Here is a 15,795-nt window from a genome sequence, read left to right on the forward strand (position 1 = left end):
CTCACGCGCATATCCACCAATTCATCTACTACCGTGGGCATACCCCTCGGTAGACTGCCGGACGTATTTCGTTGACAGTGGCACGCCAGGTAGGGGGTTGTGCGTGCTGAATTCATGGCGAGCCAGATGGTCACCTTCCCGAGCTCCATGGCCTTCCCAAGCCGGGCCAGATCTTCACGGTTGGATCTATAACATGGGTCATCAGCCCCGATGGCAACGTGGAGATCGTGGAGGCGGTGCAGGATCACCCTGCACCGATCGCGCTAACACCTGCAACAACATCTCCGATCCTGGTGTCCCGCCGCTGGGATAGGAGATCCATCAGCAATGATGATCTGATCGAATCTATGGATCAGGTCACGGACCGCTTAGCGGAATGCCAGCTCCTCGTGGATTCAATCTCAGATCAATCTAGAGCGAGCAACGAATTTCCCATACTCCAAGATCACCAACCGAGCGACCTGCTCGACCACATCGTTCAAGGCAGCTAGATTATGATCTGGTGATCACGGCCACTCTAGAGGGGCGCACGGTGCGGCGTCAACCACTTCCCGCTACCGGCCTACATTTGGCCGATTATGAGGCCCTGATGGAGGACCCATTGAAGTCCTATCCTTTTGGGCTAGAGGGTGCGGGATCTGCATACTAGAACGCCATCCATTGGAAATTTTCTATTACACAGAATTACAGAATGTTATAGTCCTCCCCCCTTACAGGAATCTCGTCCTCGAGATTAAGGTGATACTCAATCGGTGAAGAGGTGCGGGTGTTGCTTCCGAAGTTCTTCCTTTTCCCAAGTTGCTTCTCGTTCAGTGTGGTTGCTCTATTGAACCTTGCACGTGGGGATGGTTGTTCTTCTAGTTTCCTTAACAGCTCGATCCAGAATCCTGATAGGATGCTCGACATACTCAAGCGTGTCTTGTAGATCTAGGGCTTCTATTTGAACTTGTTCTTCTGGAACTCACAGCACTTCCTCAGCTGTGAGACATGGAACATAGGGTGTACTCCAGCTAGGTTAGGTGGCAGCTCCAACTTATAGGCAAGCTTCCCAATTTTCTACAAGATCTTGTAGGGGCCAACAAAGCGAGGTGCTAGCTTTCCTTTGACGTGAAACCTCACGGTGCCTCTAAGGGGTGACACCTTAAGGTATACATAATCTCTAACTTCAAAACTGAGATATCTTCTTCTCTTGTCATCATAGCTCTTCTGATGAGTCTGGGCCATCTTCAGGTTCTCTCTGAACTTAGCCACTTGCTCTTCAGCATCTTTTTTCTTCGTAGGTCCAAAGAACTATCTCTCTCCAACTTCTGACCACATGAGTGGGGTCATGCACTTCTTGCCATATAGAGCCTCAAATGGTGACATCTTCAAGCTTGCTTGATAGTTGTTGTAGGAAAACTCAGCAAAGGATAGACTTCTCTCCCAATCAGATCCATAAGTCAAAACACAAGCTCTAAGCAAGTCATCCAGAATTTGATTCACTCTTTCAGTATGACCATCAGTCTAGGGGTGGAAAGTTGTGCTATAATCCAGGGTTATACCCATGGCCTTGTGGAAGCTCTTCCAGAACTTGACTGTGAACTGAGGTCCTCTATCTGACACAATGGTCTTGGGAGCTCCATACAGCCATAGGATGTTGTCAACGTACAAGTCTACAAGCTTATCCACGGTGTAAGCTATTCTCACCAGGATGAAATGAGCCACTTTGGTCAAGCGATCAACTATGACCCATATCGAGTCATTTTCCTTCTGAGAGCAGGGCAAGCCGCCTATAAAGTCCATGCTGATATCTTCCAATTTCCACACAGGAATGTCCAAGGGTTGAAGCAATCTTGTGGATCTCTGATGCTCGGCTTTCACTCTTTAACAAGTGTCGCATCTATCCACATAGGATGCAATATTGGACTTCATGTCCTTCCACCAGAATCTTTCTCGAAGACCACAATACATTTTGGTGCAACCTGGGTGAATTGAATACCTAGAGTTATGTGCCTCCGACAAGATGGTAGCTCAGATCTGATTATCTTGTGAAACACATAGACGATCCTTCAACCATACAGTTCCTCGTTCATCGATATGATAGTTCTAAAGCTTCTTTCCTTCCATTAGATTCTTGATTTTCTGAATCTCCTTGCATGACTTCTGAGCTCCTCTGATCCTATCTTCTAGGGTATAGGTGACTCTAAGGGTGTGAAGATAACCACTATCACAAGCTTCAATTCTCAGCTTCTCAAACTCTTCATGTTGCTCAGTCAATCGCTCTTTGGCAACCAGACTGTTGCAATAGCTCTTTTTACTTAAAGCATCTGCCACTATATTGGCTTTTCCAGGATGATAATGAATCTTCAGATCATAATCCTTGATCAATTTTAACCATCTGAGTTGTCTCATGTTTAGCTCATTCTACATGAAAAAGTACTTGAGACTCTTGTGGTCGATGTAGATATCACACTTGTTGCCGATCAAGTAGTGCCCCTAAATCTTGAGAGCATGAACAACTGCAGCTAACTCAAGGTTATGTGTGGGGTAGTTCTTCTCATGATCTCTCAATTGTCGTGATGCATAAGCAATCACTCTGTTATTTTGCATAAGCACACATCCTAAACCTTGCTTGGAAGCATCACAATATACCATGAAATTCTGTTGAATATTGGGTAAGGCAAGGATGTGAGTGGTAGTGAGTCGCTTCTTGAGCTCTTGGAAGCTTCTCTCACGTGCGTCATTCCACACAAAGGGTGCATTCTTCTGTAGTAGCTCTGTCATTGGCTTCGCAATCTTGGAAAAGTTCTCAATGAATTGGCGATAATATCTAGCCAATCCAAGGGAACTCCTGATATTAGTGACGTTTTGTGGTTGCTTCTATTCTGTGACTACCTCAATCTTGGATGGGTCTACAGCAACACCATCTACAGTCAACATATGGTCGAGGAAGGCAAATTCTCAAGCCAGAACTCACACTTCTCAAACATGCATATAACTAATTCTGCCTTAGCTTCTCTAGCACAATTCTAAGGTGCTTCTCATGTTCTTCTGTTGTCTCTGAGTAAATCAAGATATCATCAATAAAAAACATGAAAAACTTGTCTAACTCTTCCATGAAGACCTTATTCATCATGTTCATGAAGTATGCGGGTGCATTGGTCAACCCAAAAGAAACAACCATGAACTCATATTGGCCATATCTGGTGACAAAGGCTGTCTTCGCAACATCTTCAGGCCTGATCTTCATCTGATGGTAGCTAGATCTCAAGTCAATCTTGGAGAAGTACTTTGCCTTTTGCAACTGATCAAGCAAGTCATCTATGTGAGGCAACGGATATTTGTTCTTGATCGTGACGGCATTCAAGCTGCGGTAATCAACACACATTCGCATGGAACCATCTTTCTTCTTCACAAATAGCACGAGAGATCCCCAGGGTTAGGCACTAGGCCTAATGAAACTCTTATCAGTCAGCTCTTGCAACTGCTTCTTGAGCTCTGCTAGTTCATCAGCTACCATTCTATATGGACGCTTGGCTATCGGTCCTGTTCTAGGGGCTAAGTTAATCATGAACTCAATGTCTCGATCATGTGGCATTCCTGGCAACTTATCTAGAAAAACATCTGGGTACTCACAGGCAACTAGCACATCTTGCAATGTCTTCTCTATCAAGGTATGAAGTTCAACTTTCTCTACATCATCTAGTCGATGTGTAGCATCAATCTGCACTCGAAAGCCTCTAGGGTGCTCTAAGATAACAAATCTAGGGGAGCAAGAGATCAAAACCTTATGCTTGGTCAACTAATCCATACCAAGTATCACATCGATATCACCATCAGACTTCAAGACTATCAAATATGCCAGAAATATACATCCTGCCATCTTGAGTCCCATTGCTTTGCATTCCAAGGTGCAACTGACATCTCCAAGGGGCGAACTAGTGATCATGGATCTGCTCTGACGTTCGGCAGGAAGTGACTGTTGCTGCACGAACTTTGAAGAGACATAGGAGTAGGTGGCTCCCGAGTCAAATAAGACTATGGTAGGGGCTCATTCTACTTCTATCTTCCCAAGCACAACTTCAAGGGCTTCCATTGCATTCTTCGTTGTGACATGATTAAGCCTTCCACAATCTCTGGAGGATACGACTAGCATGTTTTGAGCTGGTGGTGCTCGGCTCTCAAGTAGTCCAAGCTGAGCAGATAGCTGATGCTGAGGACAAACTTGAGCCTTATGGCTGATTCGGTGACAGGTGTAGCAAACAACAATCACCCTCTTCTTCATTTTCTTATTCTTAATGCTCTTGGCAGGTTTCTCAGCACAAGGATTAGGAATAGGCTCATCAAGGAATTGATAGATGGTTCCCTGTGGTGGATAGTGTATAGCTATCCCTAGGCTTGTTGTGGTAGGGGTCCAGGTAGCTTCCTATCTCCAACTCTAAGCCTCTGAGAGCTCGAATGCTGAAGATTTGGCTGAGGCATCTTTCTCTTCTCATTGTGGAGCGCTTCCCTTTCTAGTGCAACCTACTTCAGACCTTTCTCCACAAGAGCGGCTGTGTTGATTAGCTTCTTCAGAGTCGGACAGCTATGAGGGACGAGTATGCTTCGCATGGCTTGGGTAAGACCCTTCATGTAGTAGTATTTCCTTTGCTTCTCAGTCTCTGTGAACTCAGGCACATATCTCATCAACTATATGAACTTGGTGGTGTACTCTCGAACTATCATGGTACCCATTTGCAAATTCTAGAATTCTTCCGCCTTTGCTTCCATTGTTCCTTCCATGAGGTGATATTCGCGGAACGCCTATGCAAACTCTGCCCAACCAATGTTGGTGGGGTCAGGGTCACAAAAGCATTCCCACCATGAGCTGGCAATGCCTCTGAGCTACAAGGTGGAAATATTTTGACCTTCCTTGTAGTGCATTTCACCAGTTCAAGTCTTCTTTTCATTCCAAGTAACTAGTCATCTGCCTCGATTGGGTTGTCGGCAAGGTCAAAGGTAGGAGGCTTCAACTTGTAGAAATCCTTAAACTTCTTGATGAAAGGCTCGTGAGACGGGTCCGGTGCCACTGCATCGTCAATCTTCTGCAAGATACGGGTCTGTTGTGCTATGGATGCTATCAAGCTGGGTGCTTCTAGAGTCTTGGGTCCAGGACTCTAGTCAGGCTCTAGGTGTCCAAGGTTCACACTAGGGTCAACGTCCATCGGACTCTCCAAGCTGAGACTACTGATAGGTTGTCTAGCTTGTTTGGCTCGAGCCTTCTTCTTCTCCAACCTCGGTATCCTTCTTAGGACTAGCATCTGGTCAACAAAAGAGTAAGGCAGGCATGGGTTAAGTTACCTAGAGGTGGAGTCACAGACAAGCACACAGAAAATAGTTTTACTAAGCTACACTCAAGCATAAGAAACATAGCAAACAACAAGAGCCAATCACTCAAGCAGCATTACAGACCTATTCACATGACTATCTAGTCAAATCAGCGAGGCAGGGAGGGTCCACTAAACGTCAGCTTCTTCAACAGGGGTTGTCAGACAGACTTGTTGGCTTCTAGTCTAACATCGAGTTCTAAGTTTGTGACCTAATGTCAAGTATGGCTCTGATACCAACTGAAATGAACCAGGATTTCAAAACTTGAAATCCTGACTCTCTTGCCCCTCTGTGATAGTCCCAGGATACCTCAGCTATCATAGGCATTTACTTTTCAGCTGATTACAAAGTCATACAACAACAGAGTACAAAAATATGGATAAAACTAACCTAATTACAAGCTCTCTAGGCTAGGATCAATCAAAACACTAAGGCTCTACTTGTAGTAGTGAAGCTTGGCAAAACTCCAATCCATAGGCATCCTTGAGAGTAGACCGCAAACCAACTACTATTCTCAACATCACTGCAAGATAGGAAATCTACACACCGTTAGATGTATGTAGGACATGGTTAGCACCAATGAGCTTTAGTGGAAAAATAGAAAAATAAAGTGATCTGGCGATCCTATTAGTTTGGTTGTAGTTTGCATCCTTAGCGCATGCAGAAGCGTCAAAATATATAGTGTATCTTCTCAAAATCCCAACCCATTCACTCATTCTCACCATCCACTCATCATCACATCTCACCACTCATCATCGCTCACATCACCCTCATATTCTTAGTCTAAGCGATGAGGCAGCCTCCGCACACCCCTCATCTCAACGGCCACTTGTCGGACCTTAACTTCAGGGGGAGAGAAGCAAGCATAAGAGAAGCTAAAGGGCCAAAACAACTCACAGGAACAATCGATCCTGACCAAAGAATCATGGCTATACGTATAGATTTAACTCTACAGAGTGTGTTGTTGACGGTAGTTACCGACCATTATAAGCATCAATATAACTCGAAATAATGCATGAAAATAATCACCAACATAGACTTAGGGGTTTAATCTGACAATTTCCATGAGTTTTGGTGAATCTATGTTTTTAGTGGGGTTTATCTAGAAAACCGTCAAGGGGGATCTAAACGTCAAAGGAAAAATCAGAATTCCACCGCGAAACCAACTCCAGAAGGTTCCAGAGGACTCTAGAAGCCACATCATCGAAGTGGAGGATGAGACAGTGACATGGCCCCACATGTAGGCTGCCCAGCCCCATAGGGGCCCACCTATCAGCCTCATCGCTATGTCAGTTTCCCACCTCCTCCTAGGATGCATCTAAGCTGTTGCTTAAGTCAGTTTGATCCAAGGGCTCACGTTGTATCCTCTAGGCTATATATACCAGCCCCACCCCCCCTCTCTAGATCATTAGGTCATAAGTCAGAGCTAGACAGAAAACTACGGTTTCTAGATATTAGAGATTAGAGCTCTAGTTATAAAAGTTTCTAGTATAGATTAGCTAACAAGGTTCAAGAAGAGTGTGGGCTATTGCTCAGGATTCCAGATCTGTCATCTGGAGACTGGTATAGCCATTGTATCTCTATATTTATGACTTGGTGCTACTTTTATATCATTATGTTACTATTTATTATGTTCCTAGTTTGCTCTAGTTGTATGCTTAATATAGTTATGACTAATGATGAGTTTATGCATATGTTCGCAAAGCGCTTAGCTCAATACGCACGTGAGTTAAGTGGTCGACATTATGTAAGCATGGTGCTTAGATATTGTTTGCCTATGGATGCCCTCTGCACTCTGGGTCATGTGGTAGATTATGGATGTGACACTCCCGTTGAGTCCTTTGTAGTCCACTCTCCGTTTGTAGAGCACGTAGAACGTGATTATGAAGATAGACAAGCTCTATTCTTGATCTTTCTTAGTAATGTTCCTTATGCATAGATCCAAAGTTAGTTATACTATAGATGAGAGTGTATATATTAGGGTGTACAAAAGACTTAGTAGATAAGTAATGACTTAGGAATCTTTTGCTCTTAACGAATCTCCTATTTAGCTATACTACATTTATGAGTCTCTAATTCTATCTTTGGAATACCACTATTACCTTACACTTATCATTTATTTACCCTTTGACTTACCCCTGCAATAGCATGAGAGTGATTATTATCAAAAGTATACATATTTGTCAATATCTCTATGCCAACACCACTCCATAAGCTCCTCCCTGTGGTGAAATGCTATAATGGTGTATTATCTGTGCGCTTGCGGATACTTCAATATATATACATTTTTCTCTGAAATTTACAAGTGTCATTAATAATTACCAACCACGCATTTCTAGCATTATGCTAGGGATGACAACCTAGTAACAAGTGATGCTAAGAAATTCCAACATGTGTGTACACCACAAGATCTTCGTCATCGACGTTGTACACCATCTAGGCGAACACCATTCAAGAACTAGCACTTTCCTCACTAGACTGCCCCCAAGTGCAGTTGCATACGGCTTCATCTGATGGTAGCTAGATCTCAAGTCAATCTTGGAGAAGTACTTTGCCTTTTGCAACTGATCAAGCAAGTCATCTATGTGAGGCAACGGATATTTGTTCTTGATCGTGACGGCATTCAAGCTGCGGTAATCAACACACATCCGCATGGAACCATCTTTCTTCTTCACAAATAGCACGAGGGATCCCCAGGGTCAGGCACTAGGCCTAATGAAACTCTTATCAGTCAGCTCTTGCAACTGCTTCTTGAGCTCTGCCAGTTCATCAGCTACCATTCTATATGGACGCTTGGCTATCGGTCCTGTTCTAGGGGCTAAGTCAATCATGAACTCAATGTCTCGATCATGTGGCATTCCTGGCAACTTATCTAGAAAAACATCTGGGTACTCACAGACAACTAGCACATCTTGCAATGTCTTCTCTGTCAAGGTATGAAGTTCAACTTTCTCTACATCATCTAGTCGATGTGTAGCATCAATCTGCACTCGAAAGCCTCTAGGGTGCTCTAAGATAACAAATCTAGGGGAGCAAGAGATCAAAACCTTATGCTTGGTCAACTAATCCATACCAAGTATCACATCGATATCACCATCAAACTTCAAGACTATCAAATATGCCAGAAATATACATCCTGCCATCTTGAGTCCCATTGCTTTGCATTCCAAGGTGCAACTGACATCTCCAAGGGGCGAACTAGTGATCATGGATCTGCTTCGACGTTCGGTAGGAAGTGACTGTTGCTGCACGAACTTTGAAGAGACATAGGAGTAGGTGGCTCCCGAGTCAAATAAGACTATGGTAGGGGCTCCTTCTACTTCTATCTTCCCAAGCACAACTTCAAGGGCTTCCATTGCATTCTTCGTTGTGACATGATTAAGCCTTCCACAATCTCTGGAGGATACGACTAGCATGTTTTGATCTGGTGGTGCTCGGCTCTCAAGTAGTCCAAGCTGAGCAGATAGCTGATGCTGAGGACAAACTTGAGCCTTATGGCCAATTCGGTGACAGGTGTAGCAAACAACAATCACCCTCTTCTTCATTTTCTTATTCTTAATGCTCTTGGCAGGTTTCTCAGCACATGGATTAGGAATAGGCTCATCAAGGAATTGATAGATGGTTCCCTGTGGTGGATAGTGTATAGCTATCCCTAGGCTTGTTGTGGTAGGGGTCCAGGTAGCTTCCTATCTCCAACTCTAAGCCTCTGAGAGCTCGAATGCTGAAGATTTGGCTGAGGCATCTTTCTCTTCTCATTGTGGAGCGCTTCCCTTTCTAGTGCAACCTACTTCAGACCTTTCTCCACAAGAGCGGCTGTGTTGATCAGCTTCTTCAGAGTTGGACAGCTATGAGGGACGAGTATGCTTCGCATGGCTTGGGGAAGACCCTTCATGTAGTAGTATTTCCTTTGCTTCTCAGTCTCTGTGAACTCAGGCACATATCTCATCAACTGTATGAACTTGGTGGTGTACTCTCGAACTATCATGGTACCCATTTGCAAATTCTAGAATTCTTCTGCCTTTGCTTCCATTGTTCCTTCCATGAGGTGATATTCGCGGAACGCCTATGCAAACTCTGCCCAACCAATGTTGGTGGGGTCAGGGTCACAAAAGCATTCCCACCATGAGCTGGCAATGCCTCTGAGCTACAAGGTGGAAATATTTTGACCTTCCTTGTAGTGCATTTCACCAGTTCAAGTCTTCTTTTCATTCCAAGTAACTAGTCATCTGCCTCGATTGGGTTGTCGGCAAGGTCAAAGGTAGGAGGCTTCAACTTGTAGAAATCCTTAAACTTCTTGATGAAAGGCTCGTGAGACGGGTCCGGTGCCACTGCATCGTCAATCTTCTGCAAGATACGGGTCTGTTGTGCTATGGATGCTATCAAGCTGGGTGCTTCTAGAGTCTTGGGTCCAGGACTCTAGTCAGGCTCTAGGTGTCCAAGGTTCACACTAGGGTCAACGTCCATCGGACTCTCCAAGCTGAGACTACTGATAGGTTGTCTAGCTTGTTTGGCTCGAGCCTTCTTCTTCTCCAACCTCGGTATCCTTCTTAGGACTAGCATCTGGTCAACAAAAGAGTAAGGCAGGCATGGGTTAAGTTACCTAGAGGTGGAGTCACAGACAAGCACACAGAAAATAGTTTTACTAAGCTACACTCAAGCATAAGAAACATAGCAAACAACAAGAGCCAATCACTCAAGCAGCATTACAGACCTATTCACATGACTATCTAGTCAAATCAGCGAGGCAGGGAGGGTCCACTAAACGTCAGCTTCTTCAACAGGGGTTGTCAGACAGACTTGTTGGCTTCTAGTCTAACATCGAGTTCTAAGTTTGTGACCTAATGTCAAGTATGGCTCTGATACCAACTGAAATGAACCAGGATTTCAAAACTTGAAATCCTGACTCTCTTGCCCCTCTGTGATAGTCCCAGGATACCTCAGCTATCATAGGCATTTACTTTTCAGCTGATTACAAAGTCATACAACAACAGAGTACAAAAATATGGATAAAACTAACCTAATTACAAGCTCTCTAGGCTAGGATCAATCAAAACACTAAGGCTCTACTTGTAGCAGTGAAGCTTGGCAAAACTCCAATCCATAGGCATCCTTGAGAGTAGACCGCAAACCAACTACTATTCTCAACATCACTGCAAGATAGGAAATCTTCACACCGCTAGATGTATGTAGGACATGGTTAGCACCAATGAGCTTTAGTGGAAAAATAGAAAAATAAAGGGATCTGGCGATCCTATTAGTTTGGTTGTAGTTTGCATCCTTAGCGCATGCAGAAGCGTCAAAATATATAGTGTATCTTCTCAAAATCCCAACCCATTCACTCATTCTCACCATCCACTCATCATCACATCTCACCACTCATCATCGCTCACATCACCCTCATATTCTTAGTCTAAGCGATGAGGCAGCCTCCGCACACCCCTCATCTCAACGGCCTCTTGTCAGACCTTAACTTCAGGGGGAGAGAAGCAAGCACAAGAGAAGCTAAAGGGCCAAAACAACTCACAGGAACAATCGATCCTGACCAAAGAATCATGGCTATACGTATAGATTTAACTCTACAGAGTGTGTTGTTGACGGTAGTTACCGACCATTATAAGCATCAATATAACTCGAAATAATGCATGAAAATAATCACCAACATAGACTTAGGGGTTTAATCTGACAATTTCCATGAGTTTTGGTGAATCTATGTTTTTAGTGGGGTTTATCTAGAAAACCGTCAAGGGGGATCTAAACGTCAAAGGAAAAATCAGAATTCCGCCGCGAAACCAACTCCAGAAGGTTCCAGAGGACTCCAGAAGCCACATCATCGAAGTGGAGGATGAGACAGTGACATGGCCCCACATGTAGGCTGCCCAGCCCCATAGGGGCCCACCTATCAGCCTCATCGCTATGTCAGTTTCCCACCTCCTCCTAGGATGCATCTAAGCTGTTGCTTAAGTCAGTTTGATCCAAGGGCTCACGTTGTATCCTCTAGGCTATATATACCAGCCCCACCCCCCCTCTCTAGATCATTAGGTCATAAGTCAGAGCTAGACAGAAAACTATGGTTTCTAGATATTAGAGATTAGAGCTCTAGTTATAAAAGTTTCTAGTATAGATTAGCTAGCAAGGTTCAAGAAGAGTGTGGGCTATTGCTCAGGATTCCAGATCTGTCATCTGGAGACTGGTATAGCCATTGTATCTCTATATTTATGACTTGGTGCTACTTTTATATCATTATGTTACTATTTATTATGTTCCTAGTTTGCTCTAGTTGTATGCTTAATATAGTTATGACTAATGATGAGTTTATGCATATGTTCGCAAATCGCTTAGCTCAATACGCACGTGAGTTAAGTGGTCGACATTATGTAAGCATGGTGCTTAGATATTGTTTGCCTATGGATGCCCTCTGCACTCTGGGTCATGTGGTAGATTATGGATGTGACACTCCCGTTGAGTCCTTTGTAGTCCACTCTCCGTTTGTAGAGCACGTAGAACGTGATTATGAAGATAGACAAGCTCTATTCTTGATCTTTCTTAGTAATGTTCCTTATGCATAGATCCAAAGTTAGTTATACTATAGATGAGAGTGTATATATTAGGGTGTACAAAAGACTTAGTAGATAAGTAATGACTTAGGAATCTTTTGCTCTTAACGAATCTCCTATTTAGCTATACTACATTTATGAGTCTCTAATTCTATCTTTGGAATACCACTATTACCTTACACTTATCATTTATTTACCCTTTGACTTACCCCTGCAATAGCATGAGAGTGATTATTATCAAAAGTATACATATTTGTCAATATCTCTATGCCAACACCACTCCATAAGCTCCTCCCTGTGGTGAAATGCTATAATGGTGTATTATCTGTGCGCTTGCGGATACTTCAATATATATACATTTTTCTCTGAAATTTACAAGTGTCATTAATAATTACCAACCACGCATTTCTAGCATTATGCTAGGGATGACAACCTAGTAACAAGTGATGCTAAGAAATTCCAACATGTGTGTACACCACAAGATCTTCGTCATCGACGTTGTACACCATCTAGGCGAACACCATTCAAGAACTAGCACTTTCCTCACTAGATTGCCCCCAAGTGCAGTTGCATATGGCATGACGCATACGCTTGGGATCGTGATTAGGGTAGCCGAAAAACCCATCAGCATCCTTCTCACTGTGCTCCTAGGGCTAAACCCCGTGCACCTTTCCTCCCACAGAACTGGCTTAGTCTGCACTAGCTCAATAGAACATGCCACACCGTCATTTGAGGCTCATGGCATGCACGTTTAGATATTCCCGATCACCAGGCATCAGCCCTACCCTTAATTGGACAGAGCAAGCACCTTCCACCAAATCACGTGGCCTCACGGGTAGCCACCACCATACGCCTGTCACGTATCCATCATGTCCATCATATCACAAGAACCAGAAACCGTGCCTCTCCATGCACCATGTGCACGCCTCCAAGATAATCCTCTCGCTTCAGCCGATATCACCAAAGAAACAGGTCAAGGCAAGGAATATCTCCAGAGCTCCTCAAACACCTACACCCACACAGGATTCAATGCTCCCGTCGTGCCAACCAACCATCCATCCCATGGGGAAGCCTCATGGCCTACCCCATTCCACCAACCACCCAACCAACAACCATCACATCACATAACAATGCATATATGTATTTATGTTGGAAGTAAATGCAAGCAAGCAGGTAGGCAATATATAAGTGCAAGCACAAAGCTGGGTAGTCAGGGTTGAAAGGTTTCAATCAAGGCAATCAAGGCTCACGCAATAGCATGCATCACATATTCTAGCAAAGGATTAAAAGTAAAGCGCTAGCAATTCTACTTTGCAATGCCTAATAGGATTCTCTAAGATAAGGTGCTGCCATGACTCCTGCGATGTCGAGGAACTAGTACTTTCCATCACCTCCGGGTGCGTCATCGAATCCATCCGAGCTCGAGTCGTCGCTACGCAAGAAAAAACCGAGAATGACCACCAATAAGAATCAAATAAAACCACGACAAAACCTAACCCAACTAGACTCAAAAACTGCACAAGGAGATAGGGCAGGGTTTTCGAAAAATTATGAAATAGGTTTCATAATTTTTAGAGCTAGGATGAATTTTCTACGAATTATTGAAGGTGGATAGTTTTTTTTCTAGAAACAGATAAAAGGAAAAAGTTATTAGGGTGGACAAGGTTGCTATCTGATGCCCATCAGGCCGCGACTTGGGCCTAGCGCCACCGGTGGGCTGGACGGCCACTTGGGCCCGAACCAGGCAGCAGAGAAGGGGAGAGGCGCCCTCCATGTACTCCATAGGAGGCCAGCGGGCGCTCGACGGCGGGTTCGTGCCGCGGCGAGCACGAGCTCGAGTGCTCTTGCGACGAGGAGGTCTCCATCATGCTATGTGAGGGAAGACAAGCGAAGAGAGGTGGTCCGTGCTTGGTGCTTGGTGCAGCGCACGCGACGCACGCATCCGTGGCCGGTGCGGGGATGGGCGGTGACGACGAGATGGCGGCTTAGGACAACGCCGGCGTGTCCGCGCGGCAGCGGGGCTGGGCACAACGGGTGAGGCAGGATGAGGTGGGGCCTAGGGCCAGTGAAGGCACATGCCTGGCAGTGCTCGACCGAAGAGCCCGAGGGCGCGGACGCCGGGCGCGCTCGGCTAGTGACGGTGCCGCGCGGCGAGGGAAACAGAGACGGGACGCCCTTGCGTTCCTAGCGCAACCGCACATGTGGCCGGTGACGGTGGCCATGTGTGTGGCGAGGAAAGGGTCACTGCGGCTTGAGGAAAGGCTCAGATCAGTGAGCGCGGCAGCGGTAATATTGCGTCCTCGGCAGAGCCGTGGCCGCGTGTCGCACAGCGGCGTCAAGGTGCCGGTGCCGTTGTCGGAAAAGAGGGCAAACGCCCCGTCCACGTGGCTCGCGGCTTCGGTGCGCAGTGCGTGCGTGTTTATGATGCGGGTGCAAGCGTCGGACGACGGTGGCGGCAAAACAAGGCCGAGGGCAGCTTGTACGTGCGGTGCATGTGGCAGCCATGGGCATAGTGTGGAGCACGAGCGCGCTGGTGGCGCTTGGCCGCACAGTGGCCGTGGGTGGCCACTAGTATAGCATCGCCGTGCTGTGCATCTGTGGCAAACAGAGCCAGCGTCGAAGGCCGGAACAGGCATAGGACGACGAACTCGACCAAAGGAAGGAGCTTGGGCACTCGGGGCTCACCGGCGGGCCTGACGACGGCAGAACGCGTGCTACCGGCAAGGCTCGATGCAAGCAGGGTCGACGTCATGTCCGTGGCGAGGACGACGTGCACGTCGGGGTGGTCTCGTGGTGCAGGGACTTCAGGTGCCGCGATCGTGCTCTGGCGAAGGCATTCTAGGCTCGGTGCGGAGGACGGCTGTAGGAGCGACTCATCGGCGTCGAGGGCCAAGATACGTGAGGCAACGAGGCAACAGATAAAGGCGGGCTTTTGGGGGTTCTGGAGCTCACTGGGGCTTTGGACGCGGATCCTTGGTGGGGCGGTGACGAGGTCGCAGCCATGGACGTGATGTCGACGGTCGCCGGGCCTGTGACGTAGGAGCGGGGGAGGTCGCGGTCGACTCGGTGGTCACGGCGTTCCAAGCATCAGCGGCGGCAGAACACGCTGCGGGTGACGTCACGAAGACAGGGTGAGCGGGGTTGCCATCCGATGGAGGAAAGGTGGGGACTTGGCAAGGGAAGGAGCTCACCGGTGGGCTAATATGGCGTTGGTGCTGGCCAGGCTCGCCGCTGGGATACGCAGCATGCTCTGGGGGGTCTTGGTCACGACGCGAAAGGGCGGACGAGGTGGGTGAAGAGCCGGTGGTCGTGGTGACGAGGCGGGTCCAGGCGTCTCTGCGAAACATAGAGCACGACACAAGGCTGGTTTTGGGCGAGAACGTCGACGGCGGGGGAGAAAGGTAGAGGCTTTCGACCGGGAGGGCTCACCAAAAGCGGCGAGGCGTCGTCAGCGCGGTGGAGCGCGGGCTCGGTGGTTTGAGGCCCGCTGTGGCCGCTCTGGCGAAGCGACGCGGACATAAGAGTCAGAGCGGCTCAAGGATGGGGTGGCGTTGTGCGGATGTGCCCACCTCGGCGGTCGTGCGTCGCGGGCTCGGCGGCTTCACGCCATGGAAGCGTCGACTCCTCGGGGTCCCGTCGTGGCATCGTTCAGTGAATGCGGAGGGAGGTGGAGCGAGGTGGGGGAGGAAGAAGGTTTGGAGTGCCGGGGAGACGGAGATGGCGAGGGCGAGGCTGGCTGAGGGGGTTTTATAGCTCGGCTCCTTGGCAGGAGCGCCCTATGAACGACGGTGATCCTTGGCTCGCGAGCTCAGGCACAGGTGGCGGTCATCTGTGTGCCTGGGGCTGGGAAGCTTCGCGAAGGGGCAGGTCGCGACGCTAGGCTTGTCGCGACATG

General features: G+C 46.9%; 1 long non-coding RNA gene across 1 annotated transcript; it reads right to left on the reverse strand.

The window, feature by feature from the left end:
- Positions 1-14,877: 14,877 nt before the first annotated feature.
- LOC136520916 (uncharacterized) lies at positions 14,878-15,591 on the reverse strand. The gene is made up of 3 exons (XR_010775439.1): positions 15,330-15,591; positions 15,092-15,236; positions 14,878-15,006 (listed from the first exon to the last, which is right to left on the reverse strand). It is a non-coding gene; the product is annotated as an uncharacterized lncRNA (long non-coding RNA).
- Between the last annotated feature and the right edge of the window lie 204 nt (positions 15,592-15,795).

This window comes from Miscanthus floridulus, chromosome 18 (assembly GCF_019320115.1).
Source record: "Miscanthus floridulus cultivar M001 chromosome 18, ASM1932011v1, whole genome shotgun sequence".
Lineage (NCBI taxonomy): Eukaryota > Viridiplantae > Streptophyta > Magnoliopsida > Poales > Poaceae > Miscanthus > Miscanthus floridulus.